The sequence below is a fragment of the Phyllostomus hastatus genome, unplaced genomic scaffold (genome assembly GCF_019186645.2).
Source record: "Phyllostomus hastatus isolate PE091 unplaced genomic scaffold, TTU_PhHast_1.1 phas_scaffold_585, whole genome shotgun sequence".
NCBI lineage: Eukaryota > Metazoa > Chordata > Mammalia > Chiroptera > Phyllostomidae > Phyllostomus > Phyllostomus hastatus.
The window spans coordinates 7947129-7957828 of NW_025334037.1; the positions used below are offsets into that span (position 1 = coordinate 7947129).

Consider the following 10700-nt stretch of genomic DNA (forward strand, 5'->3'; position numbering starts at 1 on the left):
GTTTTGTTTCTGTACCTGTGAATATCCAACATTTCCAGCACCATTTATTGAAGAGTATCCTTGGCTCCCTTGTCAAATATTAGTTGATAGAAAATTCTGAAACTCATCTGGCCTCAGGGATTCTGTCTATCTCTCATCTATTTATGCAATTAGAAACTTATGAATTGTTTATTGCTGGAATTTTCCTTTTTTTAACTTTAATTTTATTGTGGACAGTGTTACAGGTGTCCCCATTTTTCCTTCCTTGCCCGCCTCCTCCAGCCTCCCACCCCTTGCCCCCAGCCTCAGGGATTTTAGATAAGAGTTAGCATACCCCTCATGCTGTGCTGTACAAGCTACCAAACTAACAGTTCTTGCCTGGATGTTATGACACTGAATTAAGTGGTTAGAAACTTATCTAGTTTTCTCCTGTCAAATTTGAGACAGTCCCTTCCTTCTTCTTTTTTAAATCAATGTATATATTACTTATGAGGAACTTGCTAAACTTTTAGTTTCTTTGAATGCCTGCATTTCTGATAATAATAATGACTGAAATAAAGTGGTAGAATTGAAAAGAAGGGTGCACTGTATATTTCTTGGCCCTTCTATAGTGTATTCTGTTAGAAAATATGCTATGTGTAAGAATGGCTTTATTTGTGTTTTTCAAAGCATACCTTTTAATTTAATTTAAATGTTACTTTATAGTCTACTAGTGATCTCGAACACTATGATAAGACTCAACATGAAGAATTTAAAAAATATGAAATGATGAAGGAACATGAAAGGAGAGAATAATTAAAAATGCTGAATGAAGAAAAAAGAAAAATCCAAATTTGAAGAAATGAAGAAAAAACATGAAAATCATCCCAAAGTTAGTCGCCCAGTAAGGACCATGACTTCATGAAATCATAATTAGAGGAAAATACTTTGTTCCAAATAGAATTTTATCCTAAGTTACTGGTACTTAACTCTTGATTCTTAGTTCTGAAAAGTTCCTCAAATTTCTGTTGTATTTTGAGTCTATAGTCATGTAGCCTGTGTTTCGTTTTGAGCAGCTTTTTTGTTTCTTCAAAACCGACTCACCTGGCAGCAAAGACCAGCTGAAAGAGGTGTGGGAGCAGACCGACGGCCTGGACCCCAACGATGTCCACCCCAAGACGTGTTTCAAATTACACGGTAACATGTTTATACACGTATTCATACTTCTGTCTGCCACTTGAAAACTTACAGGTTGCTTTACTCTTCATATTTCTGCCATGGTCTGCTATTGAGGCCTATCTACAGTAAATGTTAAGAGCTTTTCCCTAGGATAGTATAATACTCTTTGTTGCTGATATGCAGTATAAAATATTTTAGATCAGTAGCTTTGTCTTTATATCTACCTTTTTTTCATTAAAATTTTTTTTTCAAGATTTTATTAATTTACTTTTAGAGACAGGGGAAGGGCAGGAGAAAGAGAGGGAGAGAAACATCAGTGTGTGGTTGTCTCTCACGCACCTCCATCTGGGTACCTGTCCTGCAACCCAGGCATGTGCCCTGACTGGGAATCAAACTGGTGGCCCTTTGGTTGGCAGGCCCATGCTCAATCCACTGAGATACACTAGCCAGGGCTTTAGACCTACTTTTGCTCTTAAGTCATTATATGTAAAATGAAGTATTATCTGTAAAATGAAGTATTTCTGTGACTAGGTAGGTTATATGTAACAGTATTTATGTTACCATATTAAAATTTACTTTTATAGCACATTGCTTTACTTTATATTTTTTGAAAAAAATTGTTTGAGTTTTCTACAAAAACTATGATAAACTATAAGTGAAGTGTTATCAATTGGAGTGATCTGTGGCTTCATAAAGAAAGAAGGCTTTTCTGCAGTGTATTGATGCTTCATGTCAGCACTACTTTTGCAAACCATTTGTAAATAGTTGTATTTTAATTATTTATTTTCTAAGGCATTAAAATCAGTTTTTTGCATTGGGAACTTCAGATATCAGTAATGATGGCTTCCTCGATGAACAAGAATTAGAAGCCCTATTTACCAAGGATGTAAATGAGTTTATTAAGTATTTGGTTGTTTTGCGCTCTCTCTTTCTCCTTCTAGTTTCTTTGTTTTATGGTGTTTTAACATTTTTCTTTTTAGTTGGACAAAGTATATGACCCCCAAAATGAAGAGGATGATATGGTAGAAATGGAGGAAGAAAGGCTTAGAATGAGGGAACATGCAATGAATGAGGAATGTTTTACACATTTTAAGATCTATTCCTTGTATGGATTATCAAGTTGTTGCAATAAATTTTACCACAACATGGAAGGCAAATTTACAGAATTGGTTTTTACTTGGAGTTTTGCATTTTTGATTCAGAATATTCAGTAGGTTCCCCTTAATACACATAAATTATTTGTAACTCCTTTAAAATATATTCTTTAACTTTATTTTTGAAAGAAACAGGGTGGGAGGGAGAAAGAGTGAGAGAGAGAGAGACAAACAGGCATTGATTTGTTGTTCCACTTATTTATGCATTCATTGGCTGATTCTTGCATGTGCCTTGGCCAGGGATTGACCCTGTAACCTTGGTGTATAGGGGTGATGTTCTAACCACCTAAGCAACCCAGCCAAGGCTTAAAAGATTAAGATGCTATTGGATATCAGCTATAAACATCCTTCTGGAAGTAAAAAAATACTGTAGTCTAATATTTCGTATATTAAATGGCTGTTGTAGTTTTTGGTAAGAAAATCCAAATACCCAGAACCTAAGTGGTTTATAACAAATTTTATTTCTTGTTTACATCACTAAGCTGAAAAATCTCATAGAGACATCAAAAGCAGGGTTTTGCTTGAGTGATTTTCACCTGATGTTGATGAGTTGGGATTTCTGTTGACTACTGGTATCCCAGGTAGCAAATGAATGCCTTTTTTTTAGATTTTATTTATTTATTTTTAGAGAGAGTAGGAGTGAGAAAGAAAGAGAAGTAGAGAAATATCAGTGTGTGAGAGAAACATTGATGGGTTGCCTCTCAGGCTGCAACCTCGGCATGTACTTTGACTGGGATTTGAACCAGTGACCCTTTGGTTCACAGGCTGGTGCTCAATCCACTGAGCCACACCAGCCAGGGCACAGATGGATTTCTTTTCGGGCATTACTTTTGTAACTGAATTTGTGGTAGTTTACAAGAGCCATTGGAGGGTTTAGAGAGATTGTAAACTTTTGTTTTGATTTACTTAGTTGTTTGTTTTTAAGAAAAAATGTTGACAGCATTTTCACTTGACTCTAGCTAAACAGTCCTCTTCCTGGAAAGGTTATTTTTCTTGCCCTAACAGTTGGCTTCAGATGGTGTAGTGAGGAAGGAAGACAGTAGTAGCCTTACCAGTCACATCAGCAACTTTGACTTAGTGATCTAATGGGGTATCAGGGATACAGATATTTCATAGTGTTTTCAAATTTGAATTATATGGAAGAGAAAAATATCTATTTTCTGATTCTAGTATAATGCCGAGTGTTCTGTTTTGTTTTTTGTTTCCCCCTCAGTGGTTTGTGGACGTGAGGCTAGCCCTAACTGCTGTATGTTTATGTAGTAGCATCTACTGCAAGACAGTTTCCAGTGTCTTAAATAATACGAGAAAGAGTTATTTGACTTTACTACATCTTCCTTTGATCAGGTTGATTCAAACAAAGACCGATTGGTGACTCTAGAAGAGGTTTTGAAAGCTATAGAAAAAAAGGAATTCTTGGAGCTGGATAGCTGGGAGGTAATAGAACCAACTTGAAATGGGCCATATGGTTCAAGAAATTCTACATCAATCCTTTCTACTTTTAACTTTTATTTCCCATTATGTATGCATGTATCATCTTACTATTTTGGCTTTTCATAAAGAATGTCACTTGAAAATAAGGAACTTGAGTTCTCAGAAAGCTTGTGGCAATTGATCTGTTATTTGTAATAACATTCCATATTAATAGAAGTCTTTTAGGAGGGTAGATTTCTTTTTTTTCTTTTGGCCTTACTTTTTAGATTTTTTTAAAAGTATTTTTTTTCTTTACCATAAATATCTGATTGTTTGGGGAGAGCAGATTTCTTTAGAAGTCTTTTAAAAATTATGAAATAATGTTCATTCTTAAAAGTTAGAAATATAAATACATTTAAAAAATAAATTAGAAGTTACCTAGAGGTAGACACTAAAATTATATATTGTGTTATGCCAATATAGAAAGAGCGTATGTATTTAGTATATGCCTTTATACCATACAATGTATAAATAGTGCACAGTCCCATCTTTAATTTACATATATAATAAATTCATAAATATATACTATGTCCAGAAGGTATCCAGCTATTTACTATGCAAGAGGCATTTATTGAAAAAGATACAAGATACAAGAAACATTGTATATAGGACAATGATGCTTCACTATTCTTCAAATATGGTATCTTGGGACTTCACACAGTTCTGTTGATCATCATCAGCTGCCCCATCATATTTTCCTGAATCTCATTGACAGACTAAAATCTCTTCCCTTTCAAAGGTTATTTGAGTTTGGGGAAAAGTGAGAAGTCATAGGCTGCCAAATCTGGGCTGTAGTGGGGCTGAGTCATCTGGGTAAGTTGATGTTTCTCTAAAAACCTCTAAAGAAGAGGTGATGCCTGAGTGGGCACATTGTCATAACGAAACGTGAGAGAAAGAGAGAGGAAAGGACAGGGAGAGAGAGAGGCACATTGCTTTGTTGTTCTACTTACTGATGTGTTCATGGGTTGATTCCTGTATGTGCCTTGGCAGGGGGTGGGGGTTTGAACCCACAACCTTGGCACATGGGGATGATGCCCTAACCAACTAACCCACCCAGCCAGGGCCTTAGGTTATATTTCTAAGATGTTTTTTCTTCTTTTTAGACATTAGATCAGCAACAGTTCCTCACAGATGAAGAACTGAAAGAATATGCAAGTCTAATCTCCTTACAAGAAAACAAACTCAAGAAAAAAGCAGATGAGCTTCAGAAACAGAGAGAAGAGCTACAGCACCAGCATGACCAGCTGGAGGCGCAGAAGATGGAGTACCATCAGGTTGTGTCGTGTAACAGGACTGTGGCGTGAGGGGCTTTCCCAAAACCCTGTGTCGTCGTAATATTTCAGTGTAGGATTAGCTATAGTATTCTGAATGTTGGTATTTTTAAAAATTGTTATGTTGAATATTAATCTAAATTGTATATTTGAAAATCGCATTTTGGAAAATAATGTTTTTTGAGTGTGCTGTGATTGGTTGAAGGTCACATGTATAAGAGAAAATCAAATAATACTGCCTTTTAAAACATTCTTTTTCCACTCCCCAGGTTGTACAGCAGATGGAACAAACAAAGTTACAACAAGAATTTCTCCATCAGGGCCTGGTGGACACTCTCAGTTCAAGCCAGGTATGTGATTTTTTTTTTGCTTGTTTCTTTGCTTAGGGAAATAAAAATGCTGAGTAAACTGAAATCCACGTTTGTTATGAATGCAATGTCAAATTATTAATATCTATGCTATTTTCTATACATTTGTGGAAATAAAGCACCTTGTATTACAAAAAAAATGAAAAGGCTTCTATAACATTTTTATGTAGCTGTACATTTCAACAGCTGTGTAATTTGATATCCATATTTATGATGAGGTGATATATTTCAACATTGTTTATAATTCTTTCTTATCATTTATTGATATCAAACAACATGTTTCTTTCCTATTTATTTATTTATTTTACTATAGCCTCCATTCTGACTTTATTAACAGTTATAGTTTTACAACACTTGGTACTGTAAGCTTTCTCCAGGCAGACAGAGTATCCATTTCCATAAAAGATGCAGGTAAAGAAAACACAGGTTATTTGCATAAGCCTGTTGAAACATTCCAATGTGCATAATCCCATCACCCTTTCTGTTGGGTGAACAAGCTTTCTGTTCTCTCAGTCTAATTGTAGCCCACACCAAGCCATCACCAGTGGGGCTCTCATGTCAAAAAGTCCAGAAACTTCTATTCTCCACCTCCTGTCCATCTTACCCACTCTGGTGCAAAGGCTTTGGCTCCTCCTCAGGGAGGGGTTGGGTCAGGGCACCCTGGTCCTTTGGTCGGCCTTCATCTATATTCACCCCCCTAACCACTGCTCCACACAGTTTCAGCACAAATGGCTCATCATCATCTTTGAAGCGTGGCTTTCAAAATATCTCTCCAGCAGGTTAAGTAAAGCAGCCTTGTTTGGGGCCCTCGAGGTCCTGCAGGAAAACCGAGCTGGGGCCATGAAGCCACTCTTCATTACTGACCATCCAGTTGAGCGGCTGCAGTTAAGCTCTTCTGGGTCCCCCAGTGTGGGTGTGTGGTCTTCACAGATGCATCTTCCCGTGTTCTAAGCTGTTCGTCCCACTCTCAAACTTGTGTGGCATTGGCGAGCAGACCTTGACTTTTCTGGTCCATTTGATGTGGAAGATTTATGTGGGAGGCCCTTTTCCTTCACACAGATACGTGCTCAAAAAGTCCAGCCTGCTGTCTAGTCACCCAAAATGTGAAGACAGGAGGTCAAACACCCAGATTTCACTTAGTTTTTCAGCATTTGCCATAATATCTTTCAGAAGTAGAATGATCCACTGTGTGTTTCTGTAGAACTGTAAGAAAACTGTAATATCAACATCTGTGTTATCTTCTTACCTCCCTTCCTCTTTCTCTACTCAATAAATGTTTTAAAGCATATATGGAATAAAGGAGGACACGTTTTGTAGGAGAACACATGTTGTTTTGGACACACATATTTAAAGATTGACGTCCGTCAGAACCAGGAAGGAAACTCCGTATCTGCTCTCACTTTCATACCTCCCCCTTTTTCCTTTGTTCTCCTTTGGCGCTTTAGTTAAGGGGCCTTCTGCCACAATGTAATGGAACTCTCAGTAACTGTTTAAGTGAGAAAGCTCTGTCTCTTGCTTTGGAAAGAGATTGCCCTCACTCATGAAAATAGATATTCTTTTATCAGTGCTTATCATCCCCTCTCTTAATAAAAGTCTCTTGGATGTTCATAATTCTCCTGAGAAGGCCGTCACATCCCCCAATTGTTTCCTGGTAACTTCCTCCTGACTTCCTCAGCTAGAAATTCTTCTACGGAGTGGCTTTTGCTACCACTTCAAATCATTTTTCATTCATAGTTTTGCTTCATACTCTACCATTTAAGATCAGGTTTGCTACATATAACCAAAAACCAAAGATAACAGTGGTTTAAACTAAGTAGGAATTTTTCCTTTTTATATAAAAGAAATCTGTAGGTAGGTGGTGTCCAAGTTCCTGCCTTTCTGCTCTGCTTTCTTCAGGACATGGGTTTTATCCTGTAGTTACCCCATCCGCACTCTCCAGCATTGCTTGGGAGGCAGAGGAGGAGGGCAGGAAAGGAACTTTCTCCAGCTGAACCAGCCTCCTGATGCAGTTTCCTGGGGAAACACGCAGCATTTGAACTTACATCTCATTGGCGCAAACTGAGTCACACAGCCACCTCGCTGCTAGGGAAGCTAAGAAATCCTTGTGGCAATGTGACCAGCTAAAAGTTAGGATTTTTTGACTGAAAAAGATGGGAAGAGACAGTATTTGGTAGGCAACTTTTAGTTCTAACCTAGACAGCCTTATTGACTACCTAAATATCTGTGTACACTCGTCAGAAACATAGGAAATGCTTCCCCCACCTCAAAAGGAAACCACCAAAACCCAGCCCATTATTACACACAGCTCAAAGACTAGGATATGTCTGGCTGTCTACAAAACTGAACAGCAAGGAACCTGCCTCATGAGTGCCCTGTGTATCATGGTGGGATAGGTACAGGACAGCTGCCATCAAATGAACCTTTTTGAAAAGGGGAAGGTGGCAAACGTGCAATCACTGATCCATAGTGAGGTCTTTCTGCTCTGTCTGTGAACACATTCCCTGGCTTTCCCATGAGGCAACTCCTGATTCACCTTTCTGGGAGGAACTCCCTTGTCTGATATCCTCAGGGGCCCGTGGCATTGCTCTCTCGGAAGTCTTTATTGCTGTTAGTTTTTAAATGCACATCTGAGTGGGCGTTGGCAAGGCCGCCTTTCTTGGAGGCTGGACAGTTCTAACACTTCCAAATAACTTCCTGTTTTTTGGGTTTGGGGGCTTGGGGATTGCTTTCGATAGTTAGAGGCTCTTTTAGGCTAGGTTTAAGGTTTTTATTTTGATTTTTGGCAAAACTTGGCCCTAATAAGTTAGTAAGTTTTTGGTCTGTTTTCTTCAGCTATTACCATGAGTAACAACCAAGATGGTGTCCAGGCATAGTTTTTAACAAGAAACCATTTTACTTGCTGGCTTCTGTGCTCTCCCTTTCCACAGAGATCTTAAATGAAGGACCCCTACTGGGAACCATTTACAGCACAGGCTTGGAGGGGATGACAACAGGCTTTATTTGATCTTTTTCCTCAGGATGGCTCCCCTTACTGGGCAGGAAATTCTTAAGGGAGGGTCTTGAAAAGTTTAAGGAAGTTTTAGCTGCTTCCTCAAAACCTGTACTTATGGAGTATGGTAGTACTTGACTTTATCAGTTCTTCAGGGCTCCAGATTTGGGAGTCTGTCCATTTGTCTTGTAGACAGACAAGTCCCTCAGCAAAGCTCTATGCCTTCCCATCTCTGCAGACTGGTTAGCCTTAGCCTGCGTGGCATCTGCCTGGTAGGACTGTGCGGAAAGAGGCTGAGGCAGCTCCCTCGTGCCAGGGTTCTAATGCTACCTTCTCTGGTACCTTGACTTAGGTTGACATGTGTTCTCACGGCCCAAAGCCCGACCTTCTCAACTAAGCACGCTTCATGTGTCAGATCCTTTTGCTTGCCACACCTTCCTCCTAGCTACTAAGTTCTGTATCGGTCAAGATTCTGGGTCGTGGGTAAGGGAATCTTCCTTAGTTGTTAAACCGAATGGCATTGGTGAAGGGGGATAGGTAGCTCACAGCGTCTTCAAGAGGGCTGAAGAAACAGAACCTAGGCTGAGCTTCTAGGAAGTGCATCACAAGAGAGGGATCCCAAAGGAGCTCCTGCTTTTGGATCAATGGAGAAGCTGCCTGCCATCTTGGAAAGCTGCCTGCTGCATGAGGAAGATGTGAGCAGTGGGCAGCTCCTGAGCTGTCACACCACGGTTGCCCTGCTTCGTGTGGGCAAAAGGGGACACCTTGTGTGCCACCTCTCCCCGTGACTCTATTCCGGGTGAAAGTCTGGAGTGAGTGCATCCGACTGTTGGGCCAGTCAGGCTGGAGCCCTAGCTGCAAGGCAGGTTGGGAAATAATAGTGGTTAATTTTCCTACCTCTGCAGTACAGGAGCGCATGTTTAAAGTTTTGAAGTGAGCCAATCCACTGCAACACCTCATAAGTATACATTGTTTCTCTTCACATTGATAATGTTTAAACTTTTAGTCCTCATTTCACAATGTTTTTTGATAATTATTGCATATTCCTCTAAACATACTTCAGATTTTTTTCTTCAATCATGGATCCCAAAATTAAGTATAGCAATGTAAAAAAGTTCTGTTTTCATATTCAGCTTAAAAAACAAAACCCACAAATGTCACTTAGCCAAGTAATGCTACTTTTTTTGTTTTGTTTTCTTTTTTTTAATGAAGAATTCCCAACTTCATTGTTTAAATTGTAGGAAATATTAAAAAATGGTCTGGAATATCCTTGTATTGACTACTGTATCTCCTGAGGTACACTCTTTTAGATGGTAGACTGTGTTTAAATTGGAAAGTTGTTGAAGAAGAACTTACAGAAATTTATTAAAATGCTTTTTCACATGAATAAATGATGGATACTAACCTAGACATACCTCACAGTTTCCAGCAAATTATTATAATTTATATTATTTTAAAAAGAATCCCTGGATGGTATAGCTCAGTGGATTGAGCATGGGCTGGGAACCAAAGCATTGCAGGTTTGATTCTTAGTCAGGGCACATGCCTGGGTTGCAGGCCATGGCCCTCGGCAACCGCACACTGATGTTTCTCTCTCTCTCTTTCTCCCTCCCTTCCCTCTCTGGAAATAAATAAATTTAATCTTTTAAAAAAAGAATTGTTAGCTAAAATTACTTATAGACTTAAGGAATTGTAGTTCTGTGAGTCCTGGGTATTTGTGAATGAATATTATTTCTTAGAAAGTAACTAATAGTACTTTCTCTGGTCCTGTTAGAAAGCATTGGTTCTGTGTTTAATTTATAACATTCTCCTTCATACCTTATTAGGTATTAGTCTTTGCTTTAGTTGACTTACTGGTATGTATGAGCAATTTGGGTTTTGCTTCACATATGAATTTTCATGAAACATGTAAATTTTATAGTATACTTAGGTCTAAATAATTAAAATTTCATTTTAAAAGATGATAGTCCACTATAATTTTTAACACTCACTAAAGAGAACTGCAGTGTAGAAACAGCAGTAAAAAATCCTTCGAGATGTGTCTATACATTTATTTTAACCAAGACTTGGTAAAAAGTGCAGCAGATGGTGGCAGTGGGATGACTTGAGGCAGACCAGCATGGAGAGAGCAGGAGTGGAGCAGGAGCAGGGCAGAACTGTCTAGCTGGGGAGGCTGCCTTCAGGCACTGGACTGAAGCATCCTGGAGATACACATTGAGCTGCTGGTTTAAGTAATGGAAGTTTAAAAAAAAATAAGTTTATCAGGTGAGGCAGGAGAGTGAGAAGCTAGGAAAATTCCTTGGCAAGGGGA

At 38.7% G+C, this 10700-nt stretch overlaps 1 pseudogene; it reads left to right on the plus strand.

Annotated features, from left to right (window-relative positions):
* LOC123809909 overlaps positions 1 to 5390 on the plus strand; it is a 12454-nt pseudogene extending 7064 nt beyond the window's left edge.
* The last annotated feature ends 5310 nt before the right edge of the window (positions 5391 to 10700 follow it).